Source organism: Etheostoma cragini, chromosome 22, assembly GCF_013103735.1.
Source record: "Etheostoma cragini isolate CJK2018 chromosome 22, CSU_Ecrag_1.0, whole genome shotgun sequence".
Taxonomy (NCBI): domain Eukaryota; kingdom Metazoa; phylum Chordata; class Actinopteri; order Perciformes; family Percidae; genus Etheostoma; species Etheostoma cragini.
In genome coordinates this window covers 14731621-14744728 of record NC_048428.1, presented here as the reverse complement: position 1 = coordinate 14744728, position 13108 = coordinate 14731621, and the positions used below count along the sequence as shown (strand labels likewise).

General features: G+C 40.0%; 1 long non-coding RNA gene across 1 annotated transcript; it reads left to right on the top strand.

Moving 5' to 3' along the window:
* Window positions 1-7179: 7179 nt before the first annotated feature.
* LOC117938217 lies at window positions 7180-9387 on the top strand. Its single transcript, XR_004655353.1, has 3 exons — window positions 7180-7436; window positions 7519-7651; window positions 9295-9387. It is a non-coding gene; the product is annotated as an uncharacterized LOC117938217 (long non-coding RNA).
* Window positions 9388-13108: the final 3721 nt, after the last annotated feature.

The following is a 13108-nucleotide window of genomic DNA, read 5'->3' as shown; positions in this document are numbered from 1 at the left end:
TGGAAAACCAAAAAAAGCGAGTAGACCCGAGGCGAGTCGAGTAGATACCACGCAGTGGAAAACCGCCATAAATGGGTCTAGAGATTATAACAATGAATAAAGGCAATGGAAATGAAAACATGTGTAAAAACTTTAAATTTTAGTATAACCCCCATGTTGTCCTTGGGTTAAATTGACCTGTTTTCCTATGTCAATTTTCTTTTTAACCACCCAATTGCAACTGCCCAAAAACAACGCAATTGATTCCACACAATGCTCTTCGGCAAGTACGAATCTCTACTTTCATTCATTTTGGGGTGTCTTATTTAATTTTAAAAGCATTTGAAGAAAAAAAATGAAGCGGTTTCCAAATAGTATTGAGTAAAAGTTGACTTATTCCAGTCTGTGATTATCCATCGACATACATTCTTTTAATTTTAGTCCAAATAATTCCTAATTTCTGCTTTTCTAACTCATTAGGTATAATTTCCTATAAATGAGGTTTGACCATAAATTCCAAAAATAAGTGTAAAACTAAAGTTAATAATTTAGTGTTACATAGTGTTAAAAAACGTCGAAAAAATGACAAACATTGAAAAAAGGGGACAAAAATGTAAGAAATAGTTAAAAACATTGATAAATAAAGCATCAATAAAAATGTTGATTTTGACAGGAAGACAACACAAGGGATAATAAAAAAAGGGTGTTTGATTTCAAACAACCAACATGGAGCAAGGTGAAAGAACTGACAACGTACTTCCTGTTGACAGGAAAACCTGTAAAAATGAAATCTGTCATCTGTAGCCTGCAGCATGGCAACATTTGCAAAGTACAGCAAAGGCTGACTGTCTCCACTTTCTGTATGTTATTAAAAGACTTCCTTCAATGAGGGCTTTTCTTAAGGTCACTAATTTAAATTAGTAAAATTTCTCCTGGGAAGGGAAACCAAGGCAATAGAAAATTAAAGATAAGCAGGGCCGGCACCTACATTTCTCCACATATCTTTTCACAGCGATATGGCACAGGGAAATTCAGAGAGGAGTAAGGAGTTTGCTAAGGGACACTTCAGCAGGGTGGAGGTTGTCAGCAAGAGGCACTGAGGGTCTTGGTTTAAAGTTGTGGTCTGCCCCGTACGCAGCACCTCATTCATCCAGTCACTTCCTTTACTATCACTAATATGCTGAATATTCCAGTTTAGTGACTTCAGAGCTCAGCATTAACCTCAGTGCTTAAAATTATAGTAATTTCTGTCAGAATGTGCAGTAGCGGATTCAAATATGAGTCTGAATAGAACCACAGTTGTGATTATTGTGTCAATCCAAATATTGGGAGTTTTTTGTATCTCCGAAAAAGGGAGCCTGTGCGCGGCTTTACAGGATATCACATAAACAAATTTGCTTGTTAATTTTAGAACACTAAAAAACAACAACTCACACATGCAAAAGGAAGCACACAAACCAAACCCACGCAAATGTTCACAGGAAAGGATAACAAACACGCTGGGCTGAAGGTCTATGGGGCACTGTCTGGAAAGCGGCACATTTTTTTGCACGTTTTCAACAATATTTGTCAACTTAGAGCTATTTTAAACAGTTAAATCTAAATCTAAATGTTAAATCTAAATGTAAATGCTAAATCTAAATGTAAATGTTAAATGTAAATCTAAATGTTAAATATAAATCTAAATCTGAATGTTGAATCTAAACGTTTCGGGTGAAACTAAATATATAAATAATATGCAAATTCACAATGCTGGTAACCGTAAGTACGGAAACAAAAGCTTGAGGAGGTCAGTGTGTGTTTATAGAGTCAAAAAGCGCATAAAAACCATCTCATCTGGGGAATTGGACTCTTGGACTTGGATTGGATTATCGTGATAATAATTACCTAAAAAAATTAACACATTTGGAGAAACAGTATTTGAAGAGTACTTTGAGTTAATTAAAGTCACTTTCATTAAGGGTGCGGGACTTATGACCAGTGGCCTCTATACTCACTTGGACTGATCTGTCATATTCTCTCACATGAAGGCCAGCAAGAACCCATCCCCGAAATGTCCATCTGCGAAATGCCATCCTGCCGGATATTCAAAATCTTTAAACAGCAACAGTGGCCGAGGGATATGCTCTTGCTGGCCTGTCATGAAAGTGTGACATACCAGTCAATGTGACCTATTTGTTAAATATTAGTATTAATTAACTATTTAAAATATCTCTAATTTGACAAATATTGTGGTAAATGTGCAAAAAAGTGGCCCTCGAAAAATCATAGCAGTTTTTTAGACAAAGTTTGAAGCTAAATGTGACAAAATGTTGCTGTTTGGGAATTGTTGGGTTTCTGTTAATAACATCACGGAGAACGGTCTAGACCTGCTCTTTTATGAAAAACGCTGTGAGAGAACTGTAACTGTTGTTGTGATTTGGCGCTATATAAATATAATTGAATTGAAATTGAATTGTAACGTTATTTTTTAGCGTGAGACGCTTCACAAATGGCACCCCATAAGTGTCAGGCTGGATAAACTGCATCATTCTGTCAAACATTTGTCTTCAACCTGCCCACATGGTTAGGGTTGTTGATGTTTTAAGTGAGAGCGGGAGGACTTATAGTCCCTGTGAAAAGACGACAGTAGAAACTCATCGCCCAAAGAGCCGTGTCTGTTTATTCCAGATAAATCTTGCCCGGCCTCCGGCATCATTCTACAGTAATTTGAAGTGGTACATTTTTACAACACAAATACTGTTGAGAGAGAGAATGTTCAAATTAAATTGCTGAATATTTAATGTCATTCTTGTCTCGGACATTCCACTTTATTATACAATTATTTGATATGAAGACTTTCTTAAGAAACTATTTCATTTCGGTATAGGGTTGAGTAAAGCAGGTTCTTGCCTTGGATTCCAAATCTTATTGCACACACCCACACACAAGCAAACACACACACGCAAATCTTCTTTGGGGGCTTTGCAGGTGGATGGAAAGCCTCTGCAATTTAAATGACAGGTAGTGGAAGGAAATGGAGTGTTGAAATGTTTTTACGGGATGTCTTACCTGAAGTGTTTTCAGTCAATTATTTCGAAGACTACAGATACAAATTTTGACTGTAACAATCCTGTAATCAGACAGATGGAATAGGAACAATCCATTCCATTTGGAGAAATGAGGCCATGCAACTTGCTGCTTTACACCAAGAAAAAAAAGAGTAACAAACTGTTTGGATGACTACACTCACTGAACGTGCACTCTATCAGTGTAATCTTTTCCCCAGCACAATGTTGTTGATGCAGATCTGCCTGTTGGTGACATGCAGAGAATGTTTTGCATTCATTCCTGTGTGAATTGGTGTCAAAAAGCCTTGGAGGCTTCTTAATCCTTCTACATCAAAATAGGACACGTTCCCCATAAATTACAATGGTGTACTTGCATAATTACTGTGGCCCCCATGTTACACACACAGCTGGATGATGCTGATGAGTCAGGATCCTCCACAACTTGAGTGAACATGTATAAATGTTTTACTTTATGGTGGATTTGGAAGGTTGTTGTAGAAGTCTCTTTGATCTCAATACACTCATACCAGGGGCGTAAGTCTGATGAGAACACCTTCTTTAGCCCACTGTAGACTACATGCCCGGCACTGAAAAGTCAGACAAACACAACGAGCGACGAGCTGGTGAACACAGGGGAGCTGTACGCCGTTAAAGAGTCAGATGTTTCCCTGAGGAGTTGGTGGAGAATCAAACACAGCTTAAGGTGTCATGACTGCAGAAACTGTTGGACACAAATGCAGAGACGGCCAGGCGATGTGTTAAGCTTGAATATTTATTTAACAAAAAGATCCATACAACAAAAGTTGTCCGGAAAAAAACAGGCAAGGTAATCCAAAAACGAAGTCACAAAGAAGAACGGGAATCAGCAACACAGACAAAAACAAGCAGACTAACCTGCAATTTCCATTGGATGCACAACTGCTGCGGATCCGCTCCGGAACGGCGGCGGAGTCATTAGGTTTCCATTAAAGTCAATGTGTGTATTTGCACTGACTGCAGACCGGCTGCGTCCCGACTCCGTCCCAGCTCCGGCGATCCTCAGCCTTCCGGAGCAGACGCCGGAGAGTTCCGCAGCAATTCCGTACTCGGCAGATTGTGCGGGACAGGAAATCGAGCACAGAAACAAATTAAAACATCCGGTTATTTTCCCCAAAAAAATAGGCCGTGCTCACGGCGGATCACGTTTCCCTGCACTACAACCTGGAAAACAGAGCACAGAGTTGTTTCCTCTCTATTCCTCTAGATGGAAACAATGTGTTGTTGTTTTTGTGATTCTATTGTACATGAATTTGCGAGATCTCGTGGGTCCTCGAGACTTCAGCTGTCAGTCATGGCCGCAGCCGTTCCGCAACAAATCCGGACCTGATGGGTATTGAGGGACGGTGAAGCACGCAGACGACACACAGCTGAGCCAATCCACAACCGTGACGCATCCGGTGGAAATTGGGGGTAACACACAGCACTTTGACACACAAAATACAATGACTTGACAACAGACAAGGGAAATACAATTGAAGAAGGGACAGGTGATGCAACAGGTGACAAACATCAGGGCGGGGCAGAACAATCAAACAGGCGGGAAAACACAAAACAGGAAGGAAAACCAGACAAGACTTGGGAGAAAAACAGAGACTACAAAATAAAACAGGAAACAGAAACATGACACGCACAGCCATGCCAAAAAGAAAATGAATATTGGACTTGTAAGTCCAATATTCCCTACCTTGTTTTGAAAGCAAAGCCTTTGCTTTACTCTTCACACAACAAATTTGTGTTATGTCCCGTAGCAAAACATGTCATACTGCAGTCTGCAGTCAGACAATTCATGTTTGCAGCATCTGTACCGCTGTCTGTGCTCGTGTCTGAGCCTTTTATCCAAATTTAAGGAGTGTGAAGCAGCACAGTGTCAATGTCAGAGCACAGCTGTAGCTTTTTTGAGATGAAGTCATGCTCAAAGGTAGTTACTAGTTTTGTAAGATCTTGTGCAGCGACCTCAGCAGCCAGTCACAGTGTAGCTTGTCTTACTAAAGTAATAACCACCTAGGTGAAATCATTTGCAGATTAGTCATGTCTACAGAACTCAGTCTAAGCAGTCTGAGCATTATGTTGCTATTGTTTTTCTTTCCACAAGATATTGTTCTGCATTAGAGGTGTCAGGCAAAAGGAATTTATCTGTTTTATTTTTAATACCGTACATATCTCTCACCTCACAGCAGCTGGTATTGTATGTTACTGTCGTTCTCATATGACTCATTCATGCAGTGTTGATGTCAATCCTCAGGCTTTCCAGGGCAGCTAATAGGTGTCCCTCCCTCACCAGTGTTATGAAAATCAGCCAAGGATAGGCAATGCAGAAAAACATGATATATATTTGTATAATTAGTCGTATACTAGGAGGAATCCACAAAATTCTGGCAAGCATCATTGACTGCAGATACACAGATTCAATCTGTGATTTATAATTTGCATTAAAGTGTCTTTTTACTGATTAATTACGCCTTTAAAAAGACTTATCAACCGCACTATGTTTCTAAATGTTGGAACGTAAAACAAGGAATGGCATGATGAAACAATACTCTAAGAACATATGTAACGTGTGTATTACAGCCTCTAAGCTTGCTCACCTTCTGCAGTCTTCATAGTATGCTGTTTATCATTCAGACAAACCAAGTGAATCAAGTTCAGTTCATCAGATTTATCAATTACGCTTCCCTCAAAAAGAAATTCTGATATTGAAAAAAATGTGGTGTCTGTGTGCTGAGAATACTTTGATGATTTTCTGGCATTGCTAAAAGCACCTCGTGACACCATGTTGAACAGTAAGATAATGGACGGTGGTGGTTGTCTCTTAGAAATAGACACCGTAGGGGGCTTACTCACACTGATGCACAACACTCATCTGCAAGCAGAGTCTATGCATCATAGGCAACACACAAACACACACACAGAGTTTTTTGCAATGTGATCAATTTTAAGCACTTTATTTATATCCATCAAGCTAATTAGTGTGCACAGGATCCAAATACTGAGAGGTTCTTACAATGTTTGGACAATTATAAATACATAAAGCGCCATCTGCTTGACACTGCCAGGCTACCAATGGCAGCTGAGATGGAGCAAAATTTTGCCAACTACCTACTTAGATCTGAGTTATAATCATACAGTATGAATTTATAATCTGAGTTGTCTTCATACAGTAGGAATTTGTAGGCTATCGCAATACAGAGTGATTCATGTAAACTCAACCTGAGAAGTGACAGCCTCCAGAAAGCTGAAATGAATGTGTTGTTTCTTGTAGATACTTTCTGCATTACAGTAAGACTTTAACAGTAGCTAAATCCCCCAGTGTTAACCTGTTTATTACATCATGGCAAAGTATTGTAAGTACACAGTTGGGCTCCCTTTGTGCATAATAATCATTTCTCTCATAAATAATAAATGAACTTGTGAGGGAGCCGTAACACAGTGGTTAAAGCATTGTGTTTTGTGGAATTACACAGGAAAAAAACACCACTGTAAAAGTGCCAATGAGCAACAGTTCAGTACATAAATGATGGCGTGCTGCATCTTTCCTAGCTCTCAGGTTACAATGTAGGTGGTAATCAAAATCGCATTGCATGTTTAAGTTTTGTGTAGATACCTCATGTCACAGCGGAGCTGTTTTAAATATCTGGGTGTCACCATCTCTGTGGACCTTACTTGGTCTGCTCACACTGCACTTTAAGCCCTGGATCTACCTTAGTGAGCACTTTAGTAGTTCAAGCTTTTATTATATTTATGAGTAGGTGTATGGTACATCTTTATCTTCTTATTTATTCATGTTTTAAACTTAACTTTTATTCTATAACTTAATTATGCTAATAGTTATGTGATAGCACAGTTGGAATGGAGGCAGAAATTCATTTCACTGCTTTGAAACTCAAAACCTAAAGCTTCTTTTTTTAACCACTTGAAGTACATTGTAGTGTTATATTATTTTGTCATTGTGCTGCCTGAACTACACTAGTTTGAAATAACACTTTGAAATAATAATTTTGCAATTTTTTGAAATTCTACGCTAAATTTAGTATGACTCTTGCTTAGTCCAGACATGCTCTATTCCCTTTCAGTCAGCAGTGGGCCGCAGTAGCACAGAGCTCAATGCAGCGCCTGCGTGCTCTATCAGCGAAGAAGACATTTCACGCCATATTTAAATTTGACAGGTGTTTTGGCGTTAGTTGGACTTTACTGCACGCGAATTTACAAATCCTACTATGGCCAAGACTTATTTTTCTTAATTTACATGACTTCCGATATCGAAATGTTGCTGCCACGTAGCCTACACCTTATGTGATAAACAACTTTGCTAGCAGAGAATGCTAAACAGCCCCAGCTGCTTCGTTCGACTGTCGCCATCAAGGACGGATGGTAAGTAGTAAAAAGGGCACAAAAAAACGTTTTCCACAGTAAAAAGTCCACTTTACCTAGCTAAGAAAAACACATCTTACAGGGCATGACGACGTCAGCCTTCAAAACCGATGAAAAACACCCAGCATACAACGTTATAAAAGGACCTTATTGTGAAGGAGGATTTGAAAAGCATGAACTTCATGAAGACACGCCGTCAAGAAGACCTTCAAATAGTAAGTGCTAGTTTTTGTTGAAAATGTAGGCCTACACGGTGTTTGTGGGCCACCGTGACATAACGTTGTGTGTGGGTCAAGGGTTTGTGGAGCTGCAAACCGCGGAACTACAAACGCTGTTCATATTGTCATGATACGTTGTACTGTGTTTAATTGAGCTGAGTGTGGTGGGATGGCCGCCAGCATGCCTGATGCCATCACTGTGTGTTGACCACACCTGTGTCTGTGGAGCTTTGACCTGCAGACCTTCACGCTGTTGCAAGTTGTCTTGTTCTGTTTTATTGAACAGACTGTGGTGGGATGGCCGCCGTGCCTGTACTGTCACTGTAAATGGTGTTGGCGTCACCTGGGCCTGTGAAGCTATAGGCTACATAGCCTGTTGTGGTGGTGGCCAGGTGGGTTCAGTGGTAGAGCAGGCGCTACACAGAGGTCCAGGGTTCAAATCCGACATGTGACGCTCTCCTGCATGTCTTGCCCCTCTCACCTGTCCTGTCAAATTAAAAAAAAGGCAGAAAAGCCCCCAAAAAAATCTTTAAAAAAAACAACAACTAAATATATAGCCTGTTGCGACCCACTGTAGGTTACTGTTATGCCCCAGTCTAGGGGGGCCTAGGACACAACATGAAAAAAAGGCCCATCTTCCCCATCTCCCAAGTAGCCACAACTATTTGTTTGAATGTCAAACTTATTTACTAGTAAGTAGAATATATAATAATTAAACATATGGGCTACTTATAAGACTTCAGGGTGGCCTACCACTTAAATAACAAACACAACAATCCTATGTAGAAACTAAGACGTTAACCTAAGAAACCAACATATTGTCCAAAAGAATAACAAACCTCCCTGACTATTTAACTAGAGAAAACACTATAAACACACCTGGCGGTCCACCCTTACTATTTAAAAGAAAAGTACCTAATCTAACACAACAGTTGAACAAAGAAAAAATGTGGATGGTTAGGAGATGAGGAATGCCTGCCAATGGCCAACATCTTGGCTCTTTACATATCAGGTAGTTCCCCAGCTGCAGCCAATAAGGGGTTGGAAATGTATGCTTCCACCAATTGTCTCCCAGCTATCGCACAGCTGTATTTGCGTGTGAAAATAAGATAAAACACAGGCCACACATGCACACACAGGAAACCACATTAACAAATGTGACAGCAGTCATAACAGTCACTCTTACAGTGTAGAACTGTGTAGCCTATCATTGTCAGTGTGTTTGGATGGATACAAATTTGTACCCGGGTCATTAACAGTAGATGTATTCTTTTGTGGTTGCCATCCCAAGGCCTAAATGCTTGTGACTTTATATTGAATTCAACCCTGTTTAACACAGCAGAGCATATTGACTTTATGGGTGATTGGAAAAAGCCAGATCTGTTACAGTATATCTTTTATTAGGTCATTTTGTTCAATTTAGTATGTATGCATTTGGTTAATATGCCATCTTGAATGGGTTGTTGGGTGCTTTTCTCTCTGAAAGCGCCCATTACTGAGTAAGTAGTGGAATCGTGCCTACAGAAAATTGAAAGGAATAAAGAAATTCTGAGCACCGAAGTAGAGTAATGTGGGCTGTATCACAGTGAAGGTCAGGGAAATATTTCCGGCAAGCAAGGATCTTTTTGGCTTTTAAGCAGATGAAAACATCTACGATGCCATAATGGACCTTTCCACAAAAAAGGGATTACTGCATGATGGACGTCGCTCTCAATTAGACCTCCAAACAGTAAGTGAAAGTCGTTGTTTTGCTTTGTGGTACAGTCATTGAAAGTCCTTATTTCCCTTGATCTTCTGTTATGCTGCGTTGTTTGTGGCCGCTGTGCCACCACTGTGCTTATGCTGAGACCTTGCTTGTGGCTGTGAAGCTGTAATCTGCAAAGCGTGGTGGTTTCATGAATGGGATTTTCTAGGCTAGATCTTTCCAAGAAACCTGGTACATATGCATGCTTTTTTTTTTCTTTTTTGTGTGTGTGTTATGTCTCCATTTCTAGGCTTGAATGCATGGGACTTTGTTTCAGTGTAGTCTGTTGTTGATGTGGATTGTTGCTTCAGTTGGCATGAGCTTTCATACAGACAAAGCAAGTCGCTGTTTGCACTATGCCTCTGTCATGTGGTTCTGTTTGTATTGCAGGCCAATTGGCTGCCATGCCATCACTGAACCTATGTTGTTGTGATCTATCTTGTGATGTGATGCTGCGCCGGCATTGTAAACTCGTTTGGATTCTAGGGGCGGGAACCACCAGACGCCTCCCGATACGACATCGTCACCATACTTATGCCACGTTACGATATTATTGAGATTTTAAACGTTTTGAAATATTCTGCAATATATTGCAATTTATAACCTTTTTTCCAACTTCAAATTTTCTATTTGATCGTTGTTACAGGCCTTGTCCTGCACCACCTTTTTAGTTTACCTGCACATACCTCCCTTTTACATGGCTCTTGTAATTTCACAATTGTGCTAAAAATGACCAGGGAAATTAGAATCCTGCTGAATGGCACCTGAGATTTGTAAACATTGTAAATGATGCCAGAATGTCCCGGCTTGGCAGACATAGAGAAACTGGAAGCATCCGCTGATTCCAAAGGGATTATGGTTTTTTCTTGTTGCAGAGGTGCAAAAAGCATAATTTACTGATTGCTCCACTCCAATTGGTTTTCAGGCGTACATAATGTGTGAGCTTGCCAAAGTGCACATAAGGCAAGTCTGCAGAACATATGGTCAAGTCTCGGTCCACATGTCCACTTACAATGAGGGAACTCTTGACATGGCTTCATTCAAAATTCAAGATGTTCTAGTAGCATGTAAAGGGTGCACAGATTTTTTATCAAACTGGTTCTAAACAAGATTTGGACTAGAGTACTGCTACATCCTCTCCATCCTTCACCAACTCCCACAATTTCACAGATTTTCTTCCGTGCTGCTGCATGCCTTAATTTGTCCCTGGGTTTCAAAAAGGGCCTCAATCTGTAGGCTAGGTGAAGCAGGTGGAAGTGGTACTGGGGTGTTTCATGAGCAGACGTCAATCAAAAAGACACCTGGCAGTTCATTAGTCAATGGTTCTCTCAAACTGCTTACATTTGCATAGACAACTTCAGCTCGCCTTTCAACGTGCCCCTCTCTTCGCTTTGCTGGCAAATGTTCAATGCTCACCTTCCCACAAGCCTTCGCAACATAAGTACAGGTGTCCTTGTCCATATGAATAGAGGTTGTAACTTTGCATGTGAATTTTTGTCGCTCGTAGAAATTCACCATTGAGATTCCTTGGATTTATTTATTGAAAACTACGACTAAGAAGGAAATTTAGAAAAAAACTATTTAAATATAAAACAATCCACACTTCAAGATATTACGGATGAAGTGTAGCCTATGATCTGCTTTTGTCAAATACCTTTAATGGTTCAACAGCTAAACCTTAAAACCATGATCCATACAGGAAGTTACATGTTATAAATCAACACTGTGCACACGTCATGTCTGCTCCTAACTCCTGTTGAACCATACTACACTTAATGCTATCCAAAGTTAATTCTTGTTCAAGTTGTTAGTTATAGATCATTAATTGTTTTAATCAGTGTTCTGAGGATGCTAATAACATTAAACAAGACCCCCTGTAACACACGCTATTTTGTACAAATACATGTCTGTGTTGCACTCAATAAGATCTCATCTGAACAGATTTCTGTCATTCAAACAACTCTGAACTGTAGTTTAAAACAGCTAACTTATAAAATGTTTAATTCAGGCTTGAGTGCATGAATACCGTTACAGTTAATGGGTAATGGCGCGGAGAGCACAAGACCTGAAGGCTCGGTTAGCAACGATTAGCTCCGGTTAGCTCCAAATATATCCGCTCAATTAGCGGTTTATCAGTACAGTAAATCCCACCGGAACCAAAAGCAGCAAGCTACTGCACACGTAAGCCTGCCTCTGAGCCTAAAGTAAATCATTCATGCGCTGTGACATGCACCAGGCGCGCGACAAGGGTAGGGGCTGGAGGCCGCTGGTCTATGTGCACTATAAAATACAGTTTGGATTGCAAAAGAAATGTAACTATGATTTATCTGGGCGGGTGAACCGGAAGGCCTAGGTGGAATCTGAATCAGGCCTTTCGGTTTTGGGTAGATTAACTAGAACACTAAGGGGAGGTAGGTACATTAACCCTTTTCTGTAAACCAAAAAGGGTTAATGTAGCCCCCCCCCCCTCCAATGTACTGTATATTGGCCATGTCACTAACAGAAGTCAATGCTAAAAAATGGTAGTGCTGTGTAATCTATTCAATGACATAAAACACGAGGTACTAAATAAAGGGGTGTGTGTGTGTGTGTGTGTGTGTGTGTGACGCAATCCAAAGTGTCTTATCATAATTTTGTGTAGTGGGTGCTACATTTGTATCAAATAAGCATTTAGTCTACGGTAGAGTATGACGATGCAGCCTCATCTTTCGATTATTTAAGGAAAGCCCTGAGGATTATGTTATTAATGTGAAAAATTGCAGCTAAAATGAGCTTAGATGGGAAGATTTAGAAGTTCAAATACATTTGCTATGATAATATGACCTTTGCTTCTTCTTTATTAATTCCATAATCCATTATATAACAGACCTGATAGGTCAATCAGAGTGTGCTGTTTTAACATCAGCCATCCGAAATGTTTCCTCTTGACAAGCTGACCTTTTGTTTAACTCTTGAACATGGTAGGAGTGTGGTCAGAATCGATTCGTTTGGGGAACTGTTTCCAAACAAGTGTGAAAAGCTTTGAGTGGGAGAGGATGTAAAAAAAACAAAACAAGTAGAGTGTTGTATCTGTGATGTGGAGATTGTTTCTTCACACACAATTTTAATTGAAGGCAGAGGTTTAAAATGCACTTTCCTTTGTATTAAAAAAATATTTTGAGTATTTTTCATTTTGACATTTCAGTTAAACTTTTTTGTCCGGGAATTCAAACCTCTTCCTGGGCATTTTGTGTGAGTTAGTGGGCCAAGACTGACAGATGCTCTGTTGACGAGACAACTGCCAGCACTCAAAACCAGCAACCAGGGGTGGAACGGTACACAGGAGTCATGGTTCGGTTCAGACATCACAGTTCGGTAGGAGAGAAAGGCAAAAAGCAATTTTTAAATTTTTAAAATTTTTATTATTGTGCATGTCTCAGGCTGTTTAGCCTAGTGTCTTACAGTCTCAGCCCCGCGTGTGTAAAGTAAGATGTAAACAATAAGAACCCCACATCATCTCCAAACTCAGAGATAAGGTCGGGCTACAGATTAGGTGTCCCTAGAACCTGGGTAGCTAACAGTAGTACTGCATTACATTAGTTCCGCACTACATTAATGCAAATTAATAATAATTAATTATTTATTTTTATACTGTGGATTCTCCGTGTAAATTCTAGGACCGAGACGCCAGTACCGTTTCGGTTCTATACGAATACATGTATTGTCCCCCC